This window comes from Pristis pectinata, chromosome 8 (genome assembly GCF_009764475.1).
Source record: "Pristis pectinata isolate sPriPec2 chromosome 8, sPriPec2.1.pri, whole genome shotgun sequence".
In the NCBI taxonomy this organism is placed as follows: domain Eukaryota; kingdom Metazoa; phylum Chordata; class Chondrichthyes; order Rhinopristiformes; family Pristidae; genus Pristis; species Pristis pectinata.
Window position 1 is genome coordinate 5,587,241 of NC_067412.1, and position 15,666 is coordinate 5,602,906.

A 15,666-nucleotide genomic window follows, 5' to 3' on the forward strand; every position below is an offset into this window, starting at 1 on the left:
CTGACCTTTCCCACTTCTGATGAAAGGACATCACTCTAGATCATTGACTCCCACTCGCTCTCTGCAGATGCTGCCTGACCTATCGAGCATTTCCAGCAATTTCCATTTTATTTCAGATTTCCAGCATCTGCATCACTTTGCTCAAAATCAGATTTATTATCACTGTCTTATGACATGAAATTTGTTGTTTTGTGGCAGCAGTACAGTGCAAAGACATAAATTTACTATAAATTACAAGAAAAATAAATAGTGCAAAAAAGAAGGAATAATGAGGTTGTATTCATGGACCGTTCAGAAATCTGATGGAGGGGAAGAAGCTGTTTCTGAATCGTTGAGTGTGGGTCTTCAGGCTCCTGTACCACCACCTCGATGCTAGTAACGAGAAGAGGGCATGTCCTGGATGGTGAGGGTCCTTAATGATGGATGTTGCCTTCCTGAGGCACTGCCTCTCGAAGATGTCCTCGATGGCAGGGAGGGTTGTGCCCGTGATGGAGCTGGCTGAGTCTACAACCCTCTGCAGCCTCTTGCGAACCTGCACACTGGAGTCTCCGTACCAGGCGGTGATGCAACCAGTCAGAATGCTCTCCACCGTACATCTGTAGAAATTTGCAAGAGTCTTTGCATTATGGTCACTAAATACTTTTCTTTGTCTGGTTGCTCTGTGTATGATGGAAATGGCTGACATTGGTTTAACCATGGCTTCCCCTCCCTCATGGTGTACAGAGATTTTGAACGCATCTATTCTTGTGCTTCTGATCTCACCCCTCTCGCAGACATTGCAAGAACAGAATTCCCCTCATCCTCGCCTTCCATCCCACCAGCCATTGCATTCAACAGATCCTTCTTTGGACTTTCGGCTGGCTTCAATAAGAATCCACCATCGTCCTCTCCCCTTTCAGTGGTTTGAAGGGATCGCTTGCTTTGTGACTGCCTGGTCAGCTCTTCTGTCCCATTTTATGGCACTTTCCCAAGTGAGCGGAGAAGATACAACACCTGTCCTTTCATCTCTTCCCTTCTCACTATCCAAGGACCTAACCAGTCATTCCAGGAGAAGCAGTGATTCAGGAGCACTAGTGATGGGATGATTGCTCTCAGGACCACCTGTGCTCAGTCTGCAGGGTCACCCTGAGCTTCCTGTTGAATACCACTTTAATCCCACTCCCACTCCGGTCTCTGTGGCCTGTTACAATGAGGCCTAACGCAAGCTTGAGGAACGGCACCTCATCCTCCATCTGGGCAGGTCGCAGTCTTCCAGACTCTCAGGAAGGATGTGGAGGTTTTGGAGAGGGTGCAGAAGAGCTTCACACAGGATGCTGCCTGGATTAGAAGGCATGAGCTATAAGGAGAGGTTGGACAAACTTGGGTTTTCTCTGGAGCGTAGGAGGTTGAGGGGGAGACCTGATAGAAATGAGAGGCAGAGATAGGGTAGACAGCTGGTATCTTTTCCTCAGGATCCAAATACTAGAGGGCATGCATTTAAGGTGATGGGGGAATGAAAAATAGAGGGTTATGGGAGGTGGAGGAGAGAGGGGGAGAGATAGAATGTAGATAAGGTTTATATAGGTCGGCACAACATCGTGAGATGAAGGGCCCAAACAGTGCTGTACTGTTCTATGTTCTATCTTCAGAGGAGATGTGCAGAGCACATTTTTTACACAGGGAGTGGTGGGTGCCTGGAATGTGCTGCCAGGGCTGGTGGTGGAGGCAGATACGATAGGGGCGTTTCAGAGGTTCTGCATGAATGTGAAGAGAATGGAGGAATATGGATATGGAGGGATATTGACTCTCCCAACTTTTATCAATGCACCATAGAAAGCATCCTATCTGGATGCATCACGGCTTGGTATGGCAACTGCTCTGCCCAGGACAGCAAGAAACTGCAGAGAGTTGTGGACACAGCCCAGCGCATCATGGACACCAGCCTCCCCTCCATGGACTCTGTCTTTACCTCTCGCTGCCTTGGTGAAGCAGCCAGCATAATCAAAGACCCCACCCACCCGGGTCATTCTCTCTTCTCTCCTCTCCCATCAGGCAGAAGATACAGGAGCCTGAGGGCACGTACCACCAGGCTTAAAGACAGCTTCTATCCCACTGTGATAAGACTATTGAAAGGTTCCCTTATACGATGAGATGGACTCTGACCTCGCGATCTACTTTGTCGTGATCTTGCACCTTATTGCACTGCACTTCCTCTAGCTGTGACACTTTACACTACTGTTATTGTTTTTACCTGTACTACCTCAATGCACTCTGTACTAACTCAATGTAACTGCACTGTGTAATGAATTGACCTGTACGATCGGTATGCAAGACAAGTTTTTCACTGTACCTCGGTACATGTGACAATAGTATACCAATACCATGTGCAGGCAGAAGGGATTAGGTGTCATTAGCTTATTTAGTTCACCACAACATCGTGGGCTGAAGGGTCTGTTCTGATGGTGTATTGTTCTGTTTTAATATGGAACCCTCCAACTTTGGGTAATTCATTCTTTCTGTCTGCATCAGAACTGACTATTTCTGCCAGTTATCCATCTATGACTTTGGTTCAGTTTCTTTCTCTCCATTAGTACAGCCTAGCCCAACAGACAAAGAAGCAGCCCCTAACTGCCCATTCACCACAGGGAGAGGTTGGCCAGGCGAGGTCTTTATTCCTTGGAACGTAGGAGAATGAGGGGTGACTTTATAGAAGTGTTTAAAAGTAAGAAACAGAGACAATGAAAGGACTGTCATGGAAATTGCCCATGCAGATTTTAAGAAAGCATTTGATACGATACCATGTAAAACGTTACTTAATAGCACTGTCATTTATTGCATCTGGTGCTCCCAGTGCAGCCTCTTATATATCGGTGAGAACTGAAGCAGATTGGGTGACCGCTTCGTTGAGCACCTTTGCTCTGTCCGCCGCAACAGCCAGGACCTCCCGGTGACCACCCACTTCAATTCCACATCCCATTCCCACACCGACATGTCTATCCACGGCCTCCTCTACTGCCAGGTTGAGGCCAGGTGCAGGTTGGAGGAACAACACCTCATATTCCGCCTTGGGAGTATTCAACCTGACGGCCTCAACATCGATTTCTCTAACTTCTGGTAACCTCTCCACTTCTTTTCCTCCTCCCCGCACCCCCCCCCCCCAATCCTTTGTCTTCCCTTATTCCTGTGGCTCCCTTCCCCCACCTTGATGACCTGCCCATCTCCTCTCCTCCCCTCCCTCATCCTTTATTCCATGATCCACTGCCCTGTCCTACCGGATTCCTCCTCCCCCAGCCCTCAGCCTCTACCTACCACCTCTCAGCTAAATACATCTTATCTCCCTCCCCCAGCCACTAACTTCCCCCTCTCACCTGGACTCACCTATCACCTGAACTCACCTGTCTCCTGCCTGCGTGTGCTCCTCCCCCTCCCCCCCCACCTTCTTATTCTGGCTTCTGCCCTCTTCCTTTTCAGTCCCGATGAAGGGACGACAGTTTATTTCCCTCCATGGATGCTGCCTGACCTGCTGAGTTCCTCCAGAATTTTGTGTGGGTTGCTCCAGATTCCAGCAGCTGCAGAATCGCTTGTGTCTTTATCTTAATATTACTGAGGCATGTGGATTAAGAGGGTACATGTCAGCTTCGATAGAAGACTGGTTTAAGGACGGAAACCAGTGAGTGGTGGCGAATGGTTGTTTGTTATTCTGGAACATGTTCCGTCACTCAAGGGTCAGTACTAGCAACAAAGCTTTTTTGACATATACAAGTTCTTCTTCTGAGACAGTCCCTTGGGATCGAGGATGGTTTGCTTCCACACTGGGTCTGTGGGTTCTAAGGTGGCTGATGTGACTCACAGACACTTCCACAGAAGGGGCAGAAGGTGGCTGATGGGGTGGGCGGGTAGTGTGCGACGTGCGTTCTCCCTCTACTGCTGACACTGGGCCTCTGAGTGCCTCGAACGCATGGCCTCGAGCTTCTCGATACCATCCTGAACCCTCCTCCAATTTGAGCAGTCGTGGACCAGACATTCCCCAGTCAGGATGGATGTTGCATTTCTTCAAGGAGCCTTTGAGCACTTCCTTGAATCTTTTCCTGCCCACCTGGTATTCACTTCCCATGACAGAGCTCGGAATGGAGTGTTTGTTTTGAGAGTCTGGTGTCTACCATGTGATCAATATGGCCTGCTTAAGGTAATTGAGTGTAATCAGAACTTCGATACCAGGAATATGGGCCTGGTGTTAGTTCACTTACCCTGCTGGTAGTGTCTCTCCAATATTGGTTTATAATTGTCACTTGTACCAAGGTGCAGTGAAAGACTGGTCTTTTACACTGTTCATACAGATCTATTCATTACACAGTGCATTGAGGTAGTGCAGGGTAAAGACAATAACGGTACAGAGTAAAGTGTCACAGCTACAGGGAAGTGCATTGCAGGTAGACAATAAGGTGCAAGGTCATGACAAAGTAGATTGTGAGGTTGCGTCCATCTCATTGTATAAAGGAACTGTTCAATAGTCTTATCGCCGTAGGATAGAAGCTGTCCTTGAGCGTGGTGGTACCTGCCCTCAGGCCCCTGTATTCTCTGCCTGATGGGAGAGAAGAGAGAATGACCCGGGTGGGTGGGGTCTTTGATTATGCTGGCTGCTTCACCAAGGCGGCGAGAGGTATAGACAGGGTCCATGGAAGGGAGGCTGGTTTCCATGATGTGCTGGGCTGTGTCCACCACTCTCCGCGGTTTCTTGTGGTCCTGGGCAGAGCAGTTGCCATACCAAGCTGTGATGCATCCAGATAGGATTCTTTCTATGGTGCATCGATAAAAGTTGGTGAGTGTCAAAGGGGACGTGCCAAATTTCTTTAGCCTCCTGAGGAAGTAGAGGCACTGGTGAGCTTTCTTGGCCATGTCGTCAACGTGGTTGGACCAGGACAGGCTATTGGTGATGTTCACTCCAAGGAACTGGAAGCTCTCAACCCTCTCAACCTCAGCACCTGCTGTAGGTATGTCAGATCTCAAGGGCACATAGGAGGACAAGGTTCAATGCTGACTGGTGAATCACAAGTGTTGAGCCACATCCTCAAACACCTTTTATCCTCGATTAACTAAAGGCTACTGGTGCACTGAATGCACTTTGGAATTTCATCTTCATTGAGGGATGGCTCCCGAGGGATGAAAAGGGGTCCACGTTCTGCAGGCTCGTTAGCAATGGAGGAGGTTACACTGGGGACACATTGGTGGAGGACCATTGTCTTATGGATGTTGAGTGTAAGGCCTGTCCTCTCGTGAAGGAGTAGGCCATGAATTGGAGCTCAGCTGCTGAGCATGTGCAAACACGAGTGATCTGCATACCGCTGCTCGACTGCTGAGGTTGACAATGACCCTTGTAACTTGGTGGAAACAGATACCCCCAATGGTGGTAAATCAACCCACTGGGCTGTGGGGAAGTAGCACTGACTGGAAAGTTGATGAGACCACCAAGCTGAATGAGTTGTATTGACTCTACGTGGCTGCATCAGGTCAGAATCATGGAATGGTTACAGCACATCCTGTCCATGCCAGCTCTCTACTAGATGGTCGAGTTGTATCCCAGCTCCTTTTCTGTAGCCTTCAAATTTTCTCCACCATATATTTTTCCAATGCCTCCCGAAGGCTACAGAGAAACCAACCTCCCCCACGTCTGTAGGCAGTGTGTTCCAGATTCCAACCACACTGCATAAAAAAAGTTTGACCTCGTGTCACTCTTAATTCTCATAAAACATTACAGCACAATACAGGCCCTTCGGCCCACAATGTTGTGCCGACCTTTAAACCTTGCCTAAGCCTATCTAACCCCTTCCTCCCACAGATCCCTCTCTTCCATTTTATCTTGTACCTCTGACCTTCAGTCATTGAGCCTTCCCAATACGGAACAGCGTCCTGCTACCCAGACCTCTCATCATTTTACACACACCTATCAGGTCTCCCCTCAGCCACCTTCTCTCTGAAGCAAATAGTCCCAGCATCTCCAAGGTGTCCTTGTAAGTGTGGTCCCTCATTCTCCACGGAGATGCCGCGACCCCTTCCCATCTCAGGTCATCCTATATGGCCGCTGTTCGACTTGGGAGAAGCCCAGGTCTTTCCTGGAATGGATCGCCACAGGAGGGCGCTTTCCTCTTTGTCTTTGGACAGGAGATGATGAAGGCTGAGGCCTCTCCTTCCACATCTGACAAGTTTCTCAAGAAATGAGCAATCACCCAGAGAGAGAATTAACGTCCATTGTTGGATTCTTGAGCAGTGTTAATTGTGCTTTGGTCTATGGGTGACATACACCCAGAGTGTGATCAGTGCCGTGGGAAGGATGCAGGGAAGTTGTGAGGTGTGCAGAGTGTGCTGACATCACGTGGCTCTGATATCCTTTGTCCAACAGTAACAGGCAGACTTGCCCTTCGAAGATTCAAGGAGACACAAAAGGCAAAATCAGTTTGGGGGCTATTTTACACCCCATCGCTGACTACCAAGTATCTATCTATACCATTCCCATTTACCGGCATTTGTAGTTGCCCTACCCTCTGCTCACTGTCCCACACTGACTCCTGGTCAGATAACGCCCTGATTTTAAAACCTTTCATCCTCCTGTTCAAGCCCTCATCATCTTGTAGTCCTCTATCAGGTCACCTCTCGTCCTGCTTCTCTCCAAAGAGAAAAGCCCATGCTCACTCAACCTATCCCCATAAGTCATGCTCTCCAATCCAGGCAGCATCCTGGTAAATCTCTGCACCCTCTCTAAAGCTTCCACATCCTTCCTATAATGAGCTGACCAGAACTGAACACAATACTCCAACTGTGGTTTAACCAGAGTTGTTTTGAGCTGCAACATTACCTTGCGGTTCTTGAACTCAATACCCCGACTAATGAAGGCCAACACTCCATGCACCTTCTTGGCAATGTTTCCTCTTCCTCTCAGTCCTGATGCAGCATTTTAACCCAAAACGTCAACTTGCACCTTTTGCCTCCACAGATGCTACCCGACCCACTGAGTTCTTTTAGCATTGTTTTTCATCTTGTAATGCTTGTTGAGACATTTTACCACATTTAAGGCGCTACGTTATTGCACACTGTTGTTGCTCAATGAGCCAGCAAATGTTTTCATTATATCCATTAACCCAAAAGTGATTGATGTAATTAGTTGGAGATAGACCCTGCTACAGGGTCATGGAATTAAGTACAGAAACAGGCCCTTTGGCCCACCATGTCCATGCTGACTATCCACCCATACTAATTCCATTTACCAGCACTTGGTACATAGCCCAATGTGCCTTAGCGATTCAAGTGCTTGTCTCAATATTTCCCAAGTATTGGTAATTGCTTTATTATTGCTACATGTACCAAGATACACACCATTCCACATCAGTACATTGAGGTAGAACAAGGGAAAACAATAACAGAATCCAGAATGTAGTGTTACAGAGAAAGTGCAGAGCAGCCAGACAATAAGGTGCAAGGGCCATGGCGAGGTAGATAGTGAGGTCAAGTTCATCTTTAATGTAGGAGGTGCATTCAAGACTCTTATAACAGTGGGACAGAAGCTGTCCTTGAGCCTGGTGGTATTTGTTTTCCAGCTTTTGTATCTTCTGCCCAATGGGAGGAGGGGAGAAGAGAGAATGTCCAGGGTGGAAGGGGTTTTTTGATTCTGCTGGCTGTTTTACCAAGGCAGTAAGAAATATAGGCTGAGTCCATGGAGGGGAGGCTGGTTTGTGTGATGGACTGGGCTGTGTCCACAACTCTGCAGTTTCTTGCGGTCATGGACAGAGCAGCTGCCATACCAAGCTGTGATGCATCCGGATAGGATGCTTTCTATGGTGCATCAATAAAAATTGGCAAGGGTTAACGGAGATGTGTCGAATTTCCTTAGCCTCCTGAGGAAATAGAGGCGCTGGTGAGCTTTCTTGGCCGTGGCATCTACATGGTTGGACCAGGACAAGCTGTTGGTGATGTTTACACTTAGGAACTTGGAGCTCTCAACCATCTCCACCTCAGTACCAATGATACAGACAGGGGTGTGTGGTCCGCCCTGCTTCCTGAAGTCAGTGACCAGGTCTTTTGTTTTGCTGACATTGAGGGAAAGATTTTCCTGACACCATGCCACTAAGCTCTCTATCTCTTTCCCATTCTCCACCTCGTTGCTGTTTGAGATCCAGCCCACTACGGTGGTGTCATCTGCAACCTTGTAGATGGAGTTAAATACTGTGAGAGTACCTGCTTCCACCACCAATTCTCCTGGTGTGGTATGCTCCTGACCAGGGAGCACCTGATGTGAAATAGAAACTGTCCACTGGCCAGTTGACATCCAAGATTCTAGAGAGGGGAAAACCTGTGAGTATAGCAAACTGAAAAATTCAATGAAAAGGTCACATTTTTCCATCATAGAAAGTGGTTGCCAGGGCTGGATGTGATGAATCAATAGTGATTGCTTTCAACAGAGAAACAAAGGACTGCAGATCGAGCTGAAAAACACGATGACGCTGAAGGAACTCAGCAGGCCAGGCAGCATCCGTAGAGAAAAGCAGGCGGTCAACTAGTGGAGAAAGAGTTGAGGAATGGGGCCGGACTAGACTTGGAACAGAGACTGTTCAATGTAGCCAATGAAGAGGCAGGCATAGCTGGGGCCCACGTTAGTGCCCATGGCTACACACTTGGTCTGTAATAAGTGAGAGGAATTGAAAGTGCAGTTGTTTAGAGTGAGGATATTCAGCCAGGCGGAGGAGAGTGTTAGTGGAAGGGGACTGGATCTGTCTCTGGTCAAGAAAGAAGCGGATGGCGGTGAGGCCCTCATGATGGGGAATGGAGGTATATAGGGACTGAACGTCCATGGTGAAGATGAGGTTGTGTGTGCCGTTGACTGCCTGCTTTTCTCCACGGATGCTGCCTGGCCTGCTAAGTTCCTCCAGCATCATAGTGACTGCTTTTAATTTGCACCCAGTGCGTGTCCAGGGGTCTAATATCTTGAGCACAATGTATGTGATATTGCAATTAGCTTATGACTGCTGGTATGTACTTCTGGTGAAGTTCTGTTCATCCCAGTGTGATTAAGAAGCAGGAAAAGGCTTTCTGGCTGCCCAAGTCTCTGCTGTTCAGTGGCATCAAGGCTGATGACCTACCTCATCTTTACTTTCCTGGCTGACCCCAATATCTCTTGATTCCTCTAGTTGTACAGCCACGGAAACAGGCCACACTGTCACACAGGCCATCGAGTCCACACTGACTATCAAGCATCCATTCACACCAACAACGCTCAAAACACTCGGGCAGCATCTATGGAGGGAACTGGAACGTCGACATTTCGGGCCAAGACACTTCATCTTGACAGAAAGATTGAGGGCAGATAGCCAGTGTAAAGAGGTGGGGTAAGAACTGGCGGGTGATAGGTGGATCCAGGTCGGGTGGGGGGAGGGGGTGTGATGGGCAGAATGGGGAGGGGATGAGTGGGAATGGTGCCAGAAACTGGGAGGTGATAGACGGACGTGACAAAGGGCTGACGATGATGGAATCTGATAGGAGAGGAAGGCGGAGCATGGAATAGAGGGGAGGGAGGTGGGGAGGGCCGAGGGAAGTAATGGGGGAGGGGAACCAGCGGGAGGGGTTGGTCTGTGGGTGTGTCCATTTACACTAATCCCATTTTATTCTCCCCACATTCCCATCAACTAACCTCCCCCCCCCCCACCCCGCTCCCCCCAGGTTTTACCACTCACCCACACTCTGGGGGCAAATTATAGCACTCAATAGGACGACTGACCCACCTGTCTTTGGGATGTGGGAGGAAACTGGAGCACGCCGAGGAAACTCTTGGTCACTAGGGGAGTATGATAACTCCACACATCTACTTGCAGTCTCTCACACACAGACACACATGCATGCACTCGCCAGCACATACATGCCCCCACACACTTTCCAGCATTCATGTGCACGTGCACACTCCCTCTCCCTCCCTCTCTCTCCCTCCCACACCAGAGCCCAGGATCGAACCCAGGTCGCTGGAGCTGTGAGGTGTCAGCTCTACTAACGGCACCGCTGTGTCAAAAGATGATTTCAAATTCAAATTTACTCCAAGTTGCACCATTCTTAGACTTGCTCCAGCCTCAATCTCAGGTTCCCACCTGTTTTAAGAAGAGCACTGTCATCCCGGTACCTTAGGAAAACAAGGTAACATGCCTTAATGATTACCAACCGGTGGATCTGACATCCACCATCATGAGGTGCTTCGAGAGGCTGGTCATGGCACACATCAACTCCAGCCTCCTGGACAACCTCAACCCACTGCAATTCACCTACTGCCATAACAGGTCTACAGCGGACGCCATCTCCCTGGCCCTACACTCAGCTCTGGAGCATCTGGACAGTAAAGACACCCACGTTAGACTATTGCTTATTGACTACAGCTCCACCTACAATACTATAATTCCAAGCAAACTCATCACCAAACTCCGAGACTGAGGACTCAACACCTCCCTCTGCAACTGGGTCCTTGACTTTCTGAACAACAGACCGCAATCAGTGAGGATAGGCAGCAATACCTCCAGCACGATTATTCTCAACACTGGTGCCCACAAAGCTGCGTCCTCAGCCCCCTACTCTACTCCCTATACACTCATGACTGCATGGCCAGATTCTGCTCTAATTCCATCTACAAGTTTGCAGATGATACCACCGTAGTGGGCTGAATCTCAAATAATGATGAGATTATTAAAGTAATAATTGAGATTATTAATTTAGTAAGAGATTGGAAGGTTCAGATTATATATTTTGCTCCCTGTGTTTTTATATGTCAACTGTTATTATTGTAATCCCGATCTCTTCGCACCATGTGTACAATCACTATTGCTATGTGTATTATTTTGAAATTTAATAAAAAGATTGAAAAAGAAAGAAAAGCATCCTATCTGGATGCATCACAGCTTTGTTCAGCAACTGCTCTGCCCAGGACCGCAAGAAACTGCAGAGGGCTGTGAACACAGCCCAACGCATCACGGACACCAGCCTCCCCTCCATGGACTCTGTCTATACCTCTCGTTGCCTTGGTGAAGCAGCCAGCATAATCAAAGACCCCACCCCCCCCAGGCATTCTCTCTTCTCCCCTCTCCCATCAGACAGAAGATACAGGAGCCTGAGGGTACATACCACCAGGCTCAAGGACAGCTTCTATCCCACTGTGATAAGACTACTGAACGGTTCCCTTATATGCTGACATGGACTCTTGACCTCACAATCTACCTTGTTATGACCGTGCACCTTATTGTCTACCTGCAATGCACTTCCCTGTAGCTGTGACACTTTACTCTGTATTCTGTTATTGTTTTTACCCTGTACTACCTCAATGCACTGAGTAATGAATTGATCTGTATGAACAGTATGCAAGACAAGTTTTTCACTGTACCTCGGTACAAGTGACAATAATAACCCAATACCAGATTGTAGGCAGATTTCCTTCCAACACCCAGCCTGACCCTTGAAGGCGGACTGTAAATCATTCCTCATTTAGCGAACAGAATATCCAAGAGAATGTACCGGAGGTTCTGATGAACTGCACCAATCCAATCAACTGCATCCATCTGGAAAATGTATTTTCCTTATTGTGTGGGACATGGCTGTTGTTGGTCAGCTGGTTCATTGTTCCCTCTGCTTAAGCTTGGGGCAAGAGTCTGAATGTTCACTATTGGGTTGCTGCTCATGTTGGTGAACATCAGGGTATCCCGCACTGGGAGGATGGATTTAGTCCATTACTGGCAAGGCTGGCATCTATAGAATCGTTAGAAGGCTGTTCAGCCCATCAAGTCCATGTTGTCTCCTTGCAGAGCAACTGATTCAATCTTCGTCCCATCCACAGAGCTACAAATAACTTGCACTAACATACAAGAAGCAGGCTGCCTCAGAGGGAAGTTAAGAGAGCAAATTAGCTACAAACTGGAATACCAAGCTGGATGAGGATTTTTTCAATAAGGCTCAGGCTGGATCTTAGCTGAAATACTCTTTCACGTTTACTTCCCAAAAGATATTGGACTGTTATCGAACCATAGAACACTACAGCACAGTAAACAGGTCATTCGGCCCTTCTAATCTGTGCCGAAACAGTATTCCGCTAGTCCCATTTACCTGCACCCAGTCCATAACCCTCCAGACCTCTCCTGTCCACATATCTAGTCAATTTATTCTTAAAACTCAAGAGTGAGCCTGCATTTACTACATCAGATGGCAGCTCGTTCCACACTCCCACCACTCTCTGAGTGAAGAAGTTCCCCCTAAACTTTCCCCCTTTCACCCTAAAGCCATGTCCTCTCGTACTTATCTCTCCTAATCTAAGTGGAAAGAGCCTACTCGCATTTAGTCTGTCTATACCCCTCATAATTTTGTAAACCTCTATCAAATCTCCCCTCATTCTTCTGCGCTCCAAGGAATAAAGTCCTAACATGTTCAGTCTTTCCCTGTAATTCATATAAAAATTATAATATAAAAATTACAGTGCAATTGCACACACAACATTCTACCTAAAGTATTGTAAGGACTGTTAATCATTCCACTGTTTGTAAAGATTACTTCTTTGCTTCTCTGAACTCTGGAGGTAGTTGTGACAGAGGTATTTAAGAGGCTCTCAGATAGGCATGAGAGAGCAGACAATGGAGGGATAGGGACCATGTGCAGGCAGAAGGGATTAGGTGTCGTTATCTTAATTAGTTCGTCACAACAGCGTGGGCCGAAGGGCCTGTTCCTGTGCTGTAATGTTCTATGTTCCGTGCTATTTTATCAGGAAGCTTCTCTTCCACTCCTCAAAAGTCACAGAGACAAAGTGGGCCATGGAGTTCTGAAGGCTGAGAAACAGTTACAATCTGGAATTTATTTGTTGGCTTTAAGTGAAATACAACATGTCCTTTTACTAATTAATATCTGGGGATTCTTCAGATCCCTTCGTCATCAAAACTTTGGACGTCAGGATGCTTTAATTAACAAGAAGCAGAATCAATTTTCCTCTTGGTTTAAAATGCCACTGTAAGTCTTAAGGAATATGAGTGGGGAGCTGCAATCCAGCAGTTAATGGACAAGGCTCCACATAGAATTCCTCCCAATTTGATGCTAATTGACAGTAAATTAGTAATCTCAGTCCGAGAGGTGACAGAACATCTGGTGTGGAAAATAGACACTGGCTCAACGGGGAGATCAGAGGTTTGATGAGCCATTTTGTTGAGGTACGGTAAAATGAATTTTGCTGTCTGATAAATCTGCTGCACTAGGTGTAAAGGCTACGGGCTGACAATTCAACGTTCTCGAAATCAGCTTTATAATCACCAACGTGTGATGTGAAACTTGTTGTTTTGTGGCAGCAGTACAGTGCAAAGACATAAAAATCTATTAATTATGAAAATAAATAGTGGAAAAAAAGGAATAACGAGGTGGTGTTCATGGGTTCATGGACCGTTCAGAAATCTGATGGCGGAGGGGAAGAAGCTGTTCCTGAATCATTGAATTTGGGTCTTCAGGCTCCTCTACCTCCTCCCTGATGGTAGTAACATGAAGAGGGCATGTCCCAGATGGTGAGGGTCCTTAATGATGGATGCTACCTTCTTGAGGCACCGCCTCTTGAAGACGTCCTCGATGGTGGGGAGGGTTGTGCCTGTGATGGAGCCGGCTGAGTCTACAATCCTCTGTAGCCTCTTGTGATCCTGCACATTGGAGGGTCCATAACAGGCTGTGATGCAACCAGTCAGAATGCTCTCCACTGTACATTTGTTGAAATTTGCAAGAGTCTTTAGTGACATACCAAATCTCCTCAAACTCCTAATGAAGTAGAGCCGCTGGCATGCATTGCATCAATGTGTTGGGCCCAGGAACTTAAAGCTCTTGATTTTGAATTCCTGTCAGGAAAAATTGTAAATCTGTGCTTAATCTGGAATAGCTCCAGAGAAAAAGGAACAGGGAGATTATTGTCCTAAAGCCATCAAATCCACTCCTGTTGTTTAGAAAGTCAACTTGTCCTGGCTGAGCTCAAGGAGGTGCCAGAATTCTCCTTAGATTTCTAAACATATTTATGGAAAACGAGAGATGGCCAGAAAACTCTGCCTTATACATGACTCCAAGATTGAACAGTACATCCAGAAAATATTAGAAGTGCCAAGGTACCTGAGAGAGGAACAGTTCAACAGTTGCTGAAGAGTGAAGGCCAAACTGGAACAAATCAATCTTCAGATTGGACCAGGATTCCCCCGTTGAATCACAGAAGAACGTCACAATCAGTCAGCGAGGCACCTACCAGAAATTAGGCTGGGAATTAAAAGAATGGAGTTCAACAGAGAGTAGGTGACTCCTTCCCCTTCCCCCATTCCCCTCCCATGGAACTACATGCAAATATAAAACCAGTAGAGGTTGGGAGAAAACCGGAGAACAGGAGAGATGCAGAATCAAAGTCGAGTTTATTGTCATCTGCACAAGTCCATGTGTGCACAGGTGCAATGAAAAACTTACTTGCAGCAGCATCACAGGCACATAGCATCAGAGAAGCAGCATTCACAAGAAAAACATAAATTAAACATAAATTATACCCAACTTTTACAAGAAAGAACACAATTAGAACAAAATAAACATCCATTATAGTGCAAAGTGGTCATAGTGTTTCTATACTTATAGTGATTAGGGTTGTGCCAGTTCGTTCAAGAACCGAATGATTGAAGGGAAGTAGCTGTTCTTGAACCTAGTGGTGTCGGACTTCAGGCTTCTGTACCTCCTGCCCGATGGTAACTAACCTAAGGACCAAATTCAACCACCATACCAATTCTCGCTGCACACTAACCAGAACTGGTCCACTTACCATCTCTTTTTACTCTTTCATGGGATAAGGGCATTGTTGGCAAGGGTAACATTCGTTGTCCATCTCTAATTGCCCCTGAACTAAGGCGGGCAATGAAGAGTCCACCACAGTGGTTGGTCTGGAGTCATGCATAATCCAGACTAAGGAGGGATGGCAGATTTCCTTCCCTGGAGCACATTAGCGAACAAAATAAACTTTTTTTGTTGTCACCATCACTGAGACTAGATTTTGTATTTAAATTCCAGATTTATTCAATTGGTCGGTGCCACAATGGGGCTCAAACTTGTGAGGTGAGATTGATGTCTTGAACTCTTGCTTCTCGTCTGAAATCTTACCCACCTTGAGACCTTTTACATCAGTTTGGAATGGGAGGCAGTGCTTCAGTTAAATATCTCAACTGAACGTCGTGAGAATACAGTAAATGGCAGGACTCTTGGGAGCACTGATGTACAGAGGGATCTTGGGGTCCAAGTCCATAGCTCCCTGAAGATGGCAACACAAATAGATAAGGTGGTAAAGAAGGTATACGGCATACTTGCCTTCATTGGTTGGGGAGTTGAGTATAAAAGTTGGGAAGTCACGTTGCAGCTGTATAAAATTTAGGTCAGGCGACACGCAGAGTATTGTCTGCATTTCTGGTCACTGCATTACAGGAACGACATGGAGTCTTTGGAGAGGGTGCAGAAGAGGTTCACCAGGATGCTGTCTGGATTAGAGGGTATTAGCTGTTAGGAGAGGTTGGACAAACTTGGATTGTTTTCTCTGGAGAGTTGGAGGCTGAGGGGTGAGCTCAAAATAGGTGGGTCATAGATAGGGCAGATACTCAGAGACTTTTTCCAGGGGTGGAAATGTCAAATACTAGACAG

General features: G+C 47.0%; 1 long non-coding RNA gene across 1 annotated transcript in view; it reads right to left on the minus strand.

Moving 5' to 3' along the window:
- Positions 1 to 306: 306 nt before the first annotated feature.
- The window catches only part of LOC127573547 (uncharacterized), a 32,118-nt gene continuing 16,758 nt past the window's right edge, over positions 307 to 15,666 (minus strand). The window contains exons 2-3 of the long non-coding RNA XR_007956781.1: positions 14,116 to 14,256; positions 307 to 596 (exon numbers count right to left, since the gene is read on the minus strand). This is a non-coding gene — a long non-coding RNA (uncharacterized LOC127573547). The remainder of the gene's footprint in view (positions 597 to 14,115; positions 14,257 to 15,666) is intronic.